This window comes from Fukomys damarensis, unplaced genomic scaffold, assembly GCF_012274545.1.
Source record: "Fukomys damarensis isolate Sample0158 unplaced genomic scaffold, DMR_v1.0_HiC HiC_scaffold_3, whole genome shotgun sequence".
NCBI classification, from domain to species: Eukaryota; Metazoa; Chordata; class Mammalia; order Rodentia; family Bathyergidae; genus Fukomys; species Fukomys damarensis.
The window spans coordinates 20,152,609-20,162,740 of record NW_022900915.1 but is presented as its reverse complement, the minus strand read 5'-3'; positions in this window follow the sequence as shown (position 1 = coordinate 20,162,740).

Genomic DNA, 10,132 nt, shown 5'->3' with positions numbered 1-10,132 from the left:
AAAAAAAAAAAAAAAAAAAAAAAAAAAAAAAAAGCAGCAGCGACAGAATATAGAGATATTTTCCAAAAAAAAGGGTGGTGGTGGGGGACTGGGGATTTAGCTCAGTGATTCGGTGGCCTGCCTTGCAAGTGCAAGGACCCAAGTTCAATCTCTGGTACCAAAAAAAAAGAAGAAAGTAATTGCTAGCCTAAATTACCATATCCATCACAACTGGGCAGGGCTGGGGATTTAGCTCAGTGGCTCCACTGCCTGCCTTGCAAGTTCAAGGACCAGAGTTCAATCCCCGGTACCAAAAACAAAACAAAATAAAAAAACCCTAAAACAGAAATTAGCAGCAAGAGAAACTAAAGAAACTATGCAAATACATGGAGATTGAACATATACTTTTGAACAATCAATGAGAAATTGAAGAAATTAGGACAAAATTTTAAAATGCCTAGAGCCAAATGAATGAGGATCACTAATGACCAGAATCTGTAGGATATAGAGAAGGTTGTCTTGAAAGGCAATTTTATAGCTATGAGTACCTTCATCAAAAGATCAGAAATATCTCAACTAAATCTAATGATACCTCTCAACAAGTAAAAAAAAAGCAACAAAAAGCTAAATCAAATCCAACAGAAGGAAAAAAACGATAAAAATTACAGCTAAAATTAGTAAGGGGGGGTTAAAAGAACAATTTAGGAGATCAATGAAACCAGAGCTATTTTTGAAAAGATAAACAAGGTTTAGGGGCTGGGGATTTAGCTCAGCGGTTCGGTGGCCTGCCTCACAAGCGCAAAGACCCAAGTTCGATCCTTGGTACCAAAAAAACAAAACAAAACAAAAAAACAAAGATAAACAAGGTTTATAAATCCTTAGCTAAACTATTAAAAAGAAAGGTAGAGAAGATCCAAATTAATAAAATTAGAGATGATAGAAGTGATATTATAGTTAATACTACTGAAATCTTTAAGATTATAAAGTACTATTTTGTAAATATATATTCCAATAAATTGGAAATTCTAAATGAAATGGATAAATTCCTAGGCGCATATGACCTCCCAGAGTTGAACCAAAAGAATATAGGAAATCATAAATAGATCAATAATAAGTATGAGATTGAAGCAGTAATAAAGCCTTTCCAGAACTAGATGAATTCACTGATGAATTTTTTCAGACCTTTAAAAGACTAACGCCAATATTGCTCAAACTATTCCATAAAAAAGGCAGACATATCTCCAAATTAATTCTTCAACACCAGAATCACCCAGATTCAAAAACTGGGTAGGGAAAAAAGGATCAATATCCTTGATGAAAATAGATGCAGAAACATCAACAAAATATTTATAAACCAAATTTAGCAGCACATTAAAAATATCAAGTAGCATGACCAAGTTGGTTTCTTTCTGAGAACGCAGATGCCTTAACGTGTGTAAATCAATAAACATAATAAAGTTCATAGAATCAATAAGTATCACATGATAATCTCAATAAAGAAAAAGTCTTTGAAAAAACTCATCTTTTTCATCATTTAAAAAGCCTTGAAGAAACTAAGTATAGAAGCACCTTGCCTCAACATAATAAAGGATATATAACAATAAACCATAACTTACATCATACTAGATGAGAGAAATAGAGAACATTCCTATAAAATCAGGAATGAGACAAAGATGCATACTCTTGACATCCTGTACAATATATTGCTTGATATTTTAATAAAACAATCAGACAAGAGGAAGAAAAGCAATATATGTAGGAGAGGAGAAATTCAATTTACCTCTATTTGCAGATGACATTATTCTAAAATTAAAGATAAACTCAGCAAAGTGACAGGATACAAAATCAGTAACTTTTTTCTATACACAGATAACAAACCTGCTGAGAAGGAAATCAGGAAAACAATTCCATTTATAATAGCTTCAAAAATGAAACACCTAGGAATAAAACTAATCAAGGAGGTGAATGACCTCTACAAAGAAAATTTTAAATTCTAAATAAGTAATTGAAGACTGTAAATGATGGAAAGCCCTCGATGCTCATGGATCAGCGCATTAATATTGTTTAAATGGCCCTATTACAGAAAGCAATCTACAGACTCAATATAATCCCCTTAAAAATACCAGTGAAATTCTTCATACAGCTAGGAAAAAATCCTAAAATTTGTATGGAAGCACAAACTATTCCAAAAATCCAAAGCAATCCTAAACAAAAAGAGCCATGCTGCAAGTATTAGGGGACCCATTTTCAAAATATATTATAGAGATATAGTAATGAAACCAGACACATAGATCAATGGAGTAAAAACAAGGGTTCAAGAAAAAAAAAAAAAAACATACAGCTACAGCCATCTGATTTCGGACAAAGGTGCCAAATACAAATTGGAGAAAAGATAGCCTCTCTAACAAGTGGTGTTGGAAAAATTAGATAGCTACATGCAGAAGATTGAAACTAGATCCCTATCTCTCAAGATGTACAAATCTACTCAAAAACTAAATGTAAGAACTAAAACTTTGAAACTACTAAAACAAGAAAAATATTTCAAGATCTAGGCATAAGAAATGACTTTTTGAAAAGGACTGTACTAGCGAGGAAATAATAGCAAAAATTAACAAATGGGGCTGCACCAGATTAAAAATCTTCTGCACAGCAAAAGAAACAATCAGCAGAGGAAAAAATAGTGAGGAAATGGGAGAAAATTTTTGCCAGTTTCTTTTCCAACAGACAATTGATACACAGACTATATAAAGAACTCAAAAAATGTAACACAAAAATAACAAGTAATCCAAACAAAAAATAGACAAATTAATTAAATAACACTTCCCCAAAACAATAGAAATGGCCAGTAATTATATGAAAAATATTGAACAAATCTATCCATCTGGGAAATGCAAATTAAAGCAACACAGAGAGATTTCATCTGACAACATTCTGAATGGTTGTCATCAACAATACAAGAAATAAGCCGGGCGTGGTGGCACACACCTGTAATCCCAGCATTTGAGAGGCTGAGGCAGGAGGATCACTGTGAGTTCGAGACCAGCCTGAGACCCTGTCTCAAAAAAAAACAAACAAACCAAAAATACAAAAAATAATAAATACTGGCAAACATGTGAGAAAAAAGTGACCCATTTCACACCGTTGACAGGGGTACAATATAGTACAACCTCTATATAAATTACTATGAAATATTCTCAAAAATCTCAAAAAAGTGTTACCACATAAACCAGCTATACCACTCCTCACTATATAACCAAAGGAACTAAACTGCATATTGAAGAGTTACGTACGTACTCATGCTTATTGTGGACAATTCCAGTACCCAAGTTATGGAATGAGCCTGGGTGCCCATGGGGGGGAAAAAAAAGCAGAGTACAGATACAACGGAAAATTATTTACCCATAGAGAACAAAATTATCTCATTTTTTGGAAAGTGGATAGCATTGGAGATCATCATGTTAAGAAAATTAAATTAAATCAAACTCAGAAAAAAAAAAGTATCCCATTTTTTTTTTCATATGTGGAATATAAGGAGAAAACTATCAATTGAAAGTAGAATGGAGACTATTGAGTGAGAGAAAAGAATCTCTGGGAAGGGGAGAGGCAGACAACATTATTAACATGGGAATGGACATATTCAAAATACGTTACATATATGTATAAAATTCACAATGAAGCACAATATTTTATATCATTTATATGCACTATTAAATTTTTATCTCTAAAAACAGAGTGAATTACTAATGTAAGTAAAAATTTGGATGAATTTTTTAAAAATATGTTGGACCAAAAAAAAAAAAAAGCCAGACACAGAAAAGGTATATATTCTATAATCACATTTATATGCAGTTCTAAGAGTCAGAGCCAGTCTATGAGGACTGATTGCTGCTGGGAGGTAGTGATCAGTGACTGGCCTAGACATGAGAAAACTATCTGGAACAATGAAAATGTTCCACATATCGATAAGGGTCTGAATCTCACATGTGTATACATTTATCAAAAGTACATTAAAATATACACTTAGGATTCATACTGTTAATTGCATTAAAATTATACTTCAATTTTTACAAAAGGCAGTGAAAAGTAGAAGACAGGTTCATCCAGTGTGACGACCTCATTTAGATGATAATAATGTGAAATAGGAAGAAAAGGTCCAAAGGGAAAGTGGGATGCGTGGGGGAAAGGAAAAAAAATGGAAACAAAGTCTTTGTAAGTAGGGAGGGGTGGAGGGGTGGAAGAGAGGGCAGGGAATGGGGAGAAAAAAAGAACCAAGATAGATTATGTCAAGGTACAAATTTCCAACGATAAATGCCATTATATTGTATACCAATAAACTTAATGAAAGTTTACCAATAAACTTAACGAAAAAAGAAAGAAATAAAGACATCTGACTCCAGATGAAATTTTTGATTAAAGAAATGTAAAAATTGATAGACTATTAGGTGACATTAAAAAAATTCTTGTTACTTTTGTTCTGGGTGACAAGCCTATATAAGAAAATGTTTTTAATTTTATTCCTATATGGAAAACAATTAGGCAAGGTAATATAATATCATGTTAAAGATTTGTCATGAAATGAAAACAATAAAGCAAAGTAAGGCTAGTTGAAGAGTACTATATAGCAAACTATTGTTATTTGTGAGATCCGCATAATAGATAAGTAGACAATCATTACAGTAAATTCCCCATTCAGCATGTATGTGTGTGTGTGTGTCTGATTGACATACACATTGTAAGTAAAATGTCCCATTAAATTCTTAATAAAATTTCAAAAGTATGTCGATATTTTGCCTACAAACTGAGTATGGTTGTGGTGAGACAAAAAAATCTCACTAGGATTTTTCTAGAAAGGGAAGAAATAGCAAAAAGTTTCAAGCATCTAACTAATAACATAAGCATTCCTACTTTAAAAGAACTCTTTAAAATAATCATATTCAAATAAAACATTAATTGACAATGAGTGTATTAGGCCAACTCAATTTAGGCTTAAATTGGTACTGTCTCTGAATATTAGCTTGTTTTAAATGCTTAACTTAATGGTGAATGTTTTAGTTTTACTTATTTTGAAGTGTTTTATTAAGCATGCCCTTTGTGGTTAACAATGATAATATAAAGCACTATCGCTTCACCAATTTTTTCTGCAAACTCTAGTTTTAATCTCTCTTAATGTGGATCTAAACATAAGGGCACAAAATGGGAAGACAGTCCCTGCATTACAGTTTTTGGCCAGCGACTTGGGATGAGATGAGACTTTGAAATTAGAGAGGAAGCAGTTTTGGGGAGTGTTTCAGATGCAGCTTGTCTACAATAGCTGGAAGCAGAAGAGAAGCAGTAGGAGGTGTAGTCAGGCTGAACAGAAAAGATTAGGGACGATAGCTGGACCGAAAGACTGGGGAGAATATGAGACAAAGGTCAGAAGAAATTTTAAAGACAGGAAATTTTAAAGACCTAATGTTTGTTTGTGTGTGCCTGGCTGATTTCACACAATGAATTGTGTGTAAGACAATGTCACTGTGTCTATAACTTGCCCGCTCGTGCTATTATATAAATACAATATTTATACTTTTTCCTATTAAAAATAGTATTTGTCCTCTAAATAGCCTGATGTGCTAAAAAAAAGAATACAGGAGGGAAGGAGAGGATAGAGATTAAAAAAGAAAGAAAAAGAAAGAAAGAAAGGAAGGAAGGAAGGAAGGAAGGAAGGAAGGAAGGAAGGAAGGAAGGAAGAAGGAAGGAATATCATGCACATAGAAATAGAAATATACATAAAGCATACACATGTAACTTAAAGAATTATTATCAGATACACAGAACTGTCTGTTAAGTCAGGATATTAAGAGTGGTCACCTCCCAGAAGTTCCCTGTGCCTTTCCCTAACTCCACTGCACTCCCTCCTTTGGGCTCAGGAGCTATTTTACATTCTTATAAAGGCTTTAAAGTTTTGTCTTATATTTATGTTTTTAATCAGTTGTAACAAAACTATGTTATGAGTTCAAATTGGTGAATCCGACTTTTTTCTCATTTGGATACTCAGTTGTCCCTGTACCACTTACTGAACAGCCTCATCCACTGTACCACTTGAACCAAATAACCATTTGTGCATAGATCTGTCTCTGGGCCTTGAATTTATCCTGCTCTAAAGAGATGCTTTAGAAGTTTGTTTAATTAAGCTTCAGATTATTTCACCTCCCTTTCTTAAGAATTTATTACAGTACCCGAGACCAGCCCTATATTTGACAACTTTCATTTACACTCCACAGTAAGCTCATGTGGTGTTCTGATTATCCCCTCATAAGTAGTTCACTGGTTAAGTAACTTGCTGAGGCTCTCCTGAGCTGGTGACTGTCAAGAGTTTAGTCTGTCCTTCAGTGTTTCCCTCTGAAGCACAAACACCTCCTTTAGTGAGGGCTAGGCATCCTGTCTCTAGACATTTGGGTCATAACCTTTAGTCAAAAATTCCTGGACCAGTCTGCCCTTCTAGACATATAACTTGTTCTTTATCTGTCTGTCTGGAGACATGTCTGCAGATTAGATTCCAAATCTTTGTCTCTTAGAAGACTCAAATATCATGCAGGTACCCAGGCAGCCAAGTATCAGGCTCTCGGCCATGTGCTCTTGCCAAGGGTTTTTGGCTCCGTCTGGGGTTTTCCCAAAAGGGTTTGATACTCAACACTTGAATGAATGAATTCCCCAACCTAATTTTCAACCTGTGATGCCTTCCTGAGCCCACAGGTAGTTTATGGTGCAGCTTTTCCTTTGTGTGTAAAGAATGTTCCATCCTCAGCCCGGAGTGATTCTTCCCAAGAGTTAACCTATAGAAATGAGAGTTTCCTGGAGTGTAGAAGTGGGTCTTTGGATTGACATATACTGTATTACCAAGCAAGGCTACATCTTTCAAAAGGGGATACTTATACAAGGTCTATTTCAGAAATTTGTTTATAACAAAAATATGTGATGGGGCAAATGTCATTCACATTGAATTCACCATATCCTTGATCATGAAATATTCTCAGAATGTTGGCAATCATTTCTGGGTAACCCCACTTACATAACAGTGCTCAAAGCTGCCAGGGACGTTGGTATGAAACGCTAAAGGTCAATAAACAATGTGGGAGTTCATTGCCTTTCTACTGACTCTGAATATGAAGAATTCAGGTAGTCTTTCCTGTTCCAAAAACACATGTGTGAGCACGGACCTTGCCACCTTGGCCCAAACACGTGACACCACCACATAATGACATAGACCCCCGAGGTTTCTATTTTGAGATGTGATTGCTAATGGTCAGTAGCATTTTGGAAAGAGAAGCTCAGGTCTCATTACTGACTCAGTGCCACAACTGGCTATCCCAACACACAGGTATGGGCATAATCAACTGTCAACAACAGGATGACTAGCTCTTAGCACAGGTGACGCAGTGCTTGGAATTGTGTTAGACAATATGAGGCCTCAGCTTGGCTGCGCAGTGATTGTTCTCTCATTTTTGAGATTTAGAGAGATCTCAGTTCTGTTTTGACAGGCAGAATGCTTCTGTATTTTATTGACTTTATGTGCCACCAGATTCCTCTTTACCAATAAACAATATGAGGATGCTTTAAGTGTATTTATCATTTTTTACTTTTTAAAAAGCCTTTCCTCCGCAGTTGTCACTGCTCTCAGCGTGGGTTCCGAGAGTGACCTCAGCTCATAAGTGTAGGATTTATTCATGAAAAGAAAGATATTGATTCCCTCATGGCCAAACCCTGAAATGCAATGGTAGTTCCTCTAACATCACCTGCAAGTTAAATATTTACTTCAGAATGCCTTGGCATCACAGAAAGCTGGGAGGATGAGGACAGAATACTTTAACATGTTCTGGACTTACACATATCTAATTCCATGAAATGATGTTTCTTAAATTCTGATTATTTTCTGTAGTCCCAAAACATGCTGGCACAGATTATTTCACTGTAAACAGGGCCCAGAAAAAACCAAGAATGCCTATATTATATTTTGGAAGTATCTTTAACACATAGTAGCTAACTTTATAGCGAATGTGTTGGCAGTGAAGAAATTGGTATTGATTATGAATCTGGGAGACTGCAAGGTATAGACAGGTCTCTGCTAAGATATGTCTCTCTTTTGTTTGCTGGTTTGGGAAATGGTTGAGCAAATTATGCTTGCTCTTCCAAATAATAATCTTGCTGGGATAACTGTGAATTTTCATTAAAAATAAACCAGTCAGAGAAAGACCGTATCTGGAAGACAGACCGGGGTGGTTAGGATGGGTAGTGCTACACCACACCACACCACACACACACACACCCCCAAGCATGTGCTAACTGAAACATGAAACAAGGTAGAACCCAAAGATCAGTGCCTGAGCCAAGGTTAGGCTGGGAGCCAAATGGAAGCTTCAGTCTCCATGTCAGCCCAGCTCACCCTGTTAAATACTGTTTGGGAAGACTTTTGCAAGATTTCCTGCCAGCTTCTCAGAGTAGACTTAGGGTTGGCACCTATTATGTGCACTACCTTTGAAATGCTTGCAACTTCATTCTTCTGGCTGTAGGTGTCCTGGGGTTTTGATCAATAAGATTGAAGAGGCAAGGAAACTCTTAGAAGTTTGAATTACATAGGATAACATTTCTGTGGGGCTTGATAGTTTATAAATTGTTTTCGCTTGTAAAATGGTAATGACTTATTTGGTCCTGATTGGTTAAATCCAACGATAGCCACTGTCTAACACAATTTGTTGAATTTACAATGAACAAAAGTTTATCGTTTCACTTGATGTCATGATCATCCAATGACATAGCTAAGACTATTGTCCTTCATCTCAAGATGAGAAACTAAGTCTGTAAAAGAGTAAATAATTTTCCCTTAGAAGTAGGGGTGCTAGATTAATGCATTGGAACTAAAAGACAGGTATTTTTATTCCAAGTTTAATGTTGCTTTACCACAGAAAAGAAAAAGAAGTGGAAGAGAAAGAGGCTGAAAGTAATTTGAACCAGACTCCTAGGGAAATAGATGAATTTCTAATTTTCTGTTATTGGATTTAAGCAAGGTTCTGAGAGGTCATTTGGGGGATACAAGGCTACAAGGAGAGCAATTTCTTGGGGGCTTCATTGATAACAATTTCCATGTAAAGACAAACAAGCTAACTTCTTATTTCTCTTACACAGGAAAGAAGTAGCATTTTAATAATATATGAAAATACCAAAATATAAAAGATTAGGCTATTAAAAGCACTAAGCACTTCAAAAAAAACTTTGAGAAAGATGACAAAATATTTCCTGAGTTATTAGTGTGATGTGTCAGGGACACATAAAAAAGCAGATAACTCCATTTGGCATATCCATGCAGCGATTTCTGGAGAGGATAGGAACGTGTCCAGAGAATGCTAAATAATCACATACCTTCTAAAAGCTGAACTTGGGGAAGAGGAGCAATCGAGAGATATACCAGCCCTAGGATGACATAATTCCCAGTACATGACTCATATTTGCTTTCGCTGAGTAGTTTTTAAATGGAATATTTAGCTAAAGAGGTTGTTAATATTCCTTATAGAATTATCACACAATAACAAATGTTGGTGCGGTTGTGGAGAGAAAGGAACCCTTCTCCATTGTTGGTGGGAGTGCAGACTGGTGCAACCACTGTGGAAATCAATATGGAGATACCTCAAAGAGCTGGGACTAGAGGTTCCATTTGACCCAGCCATCCCTCTGCTGGGTATCTTTCCAAAAGAATTAAAAGATCATACCACAGTGATATATGCGCACCCATGTTTATAGCGGCACAGTTTGTAATAGTTAAAACTTGGAAACAGCCCATTTGCCCATCAATTGGAAACTGGATAAAGAAGATGTGGTTTTTCTATAAAATGGAATACTACTCAGCCGTAAAGAATGAGAAAGTAGATTCATTCGTAGGTAAATGGGTACATTTTGAGGATATACTCCTAAGTGAAATAAATAAGTCTCACATATGCAAATACCGAATAGTTTCTCTGGTGTGAAAAACTAAAATAGTACTCAAGATCCTAATGGGACAATTAGCAACATGATATAGGAAGAAAAGGACCAAAGGTGTAGGGACAGGGAGAAGGATAAGGAAAGGGGAACAAGGGAAAAGGCAAAAAAATATGACAAAATGTAAAAATGGAATTAAAGTGTT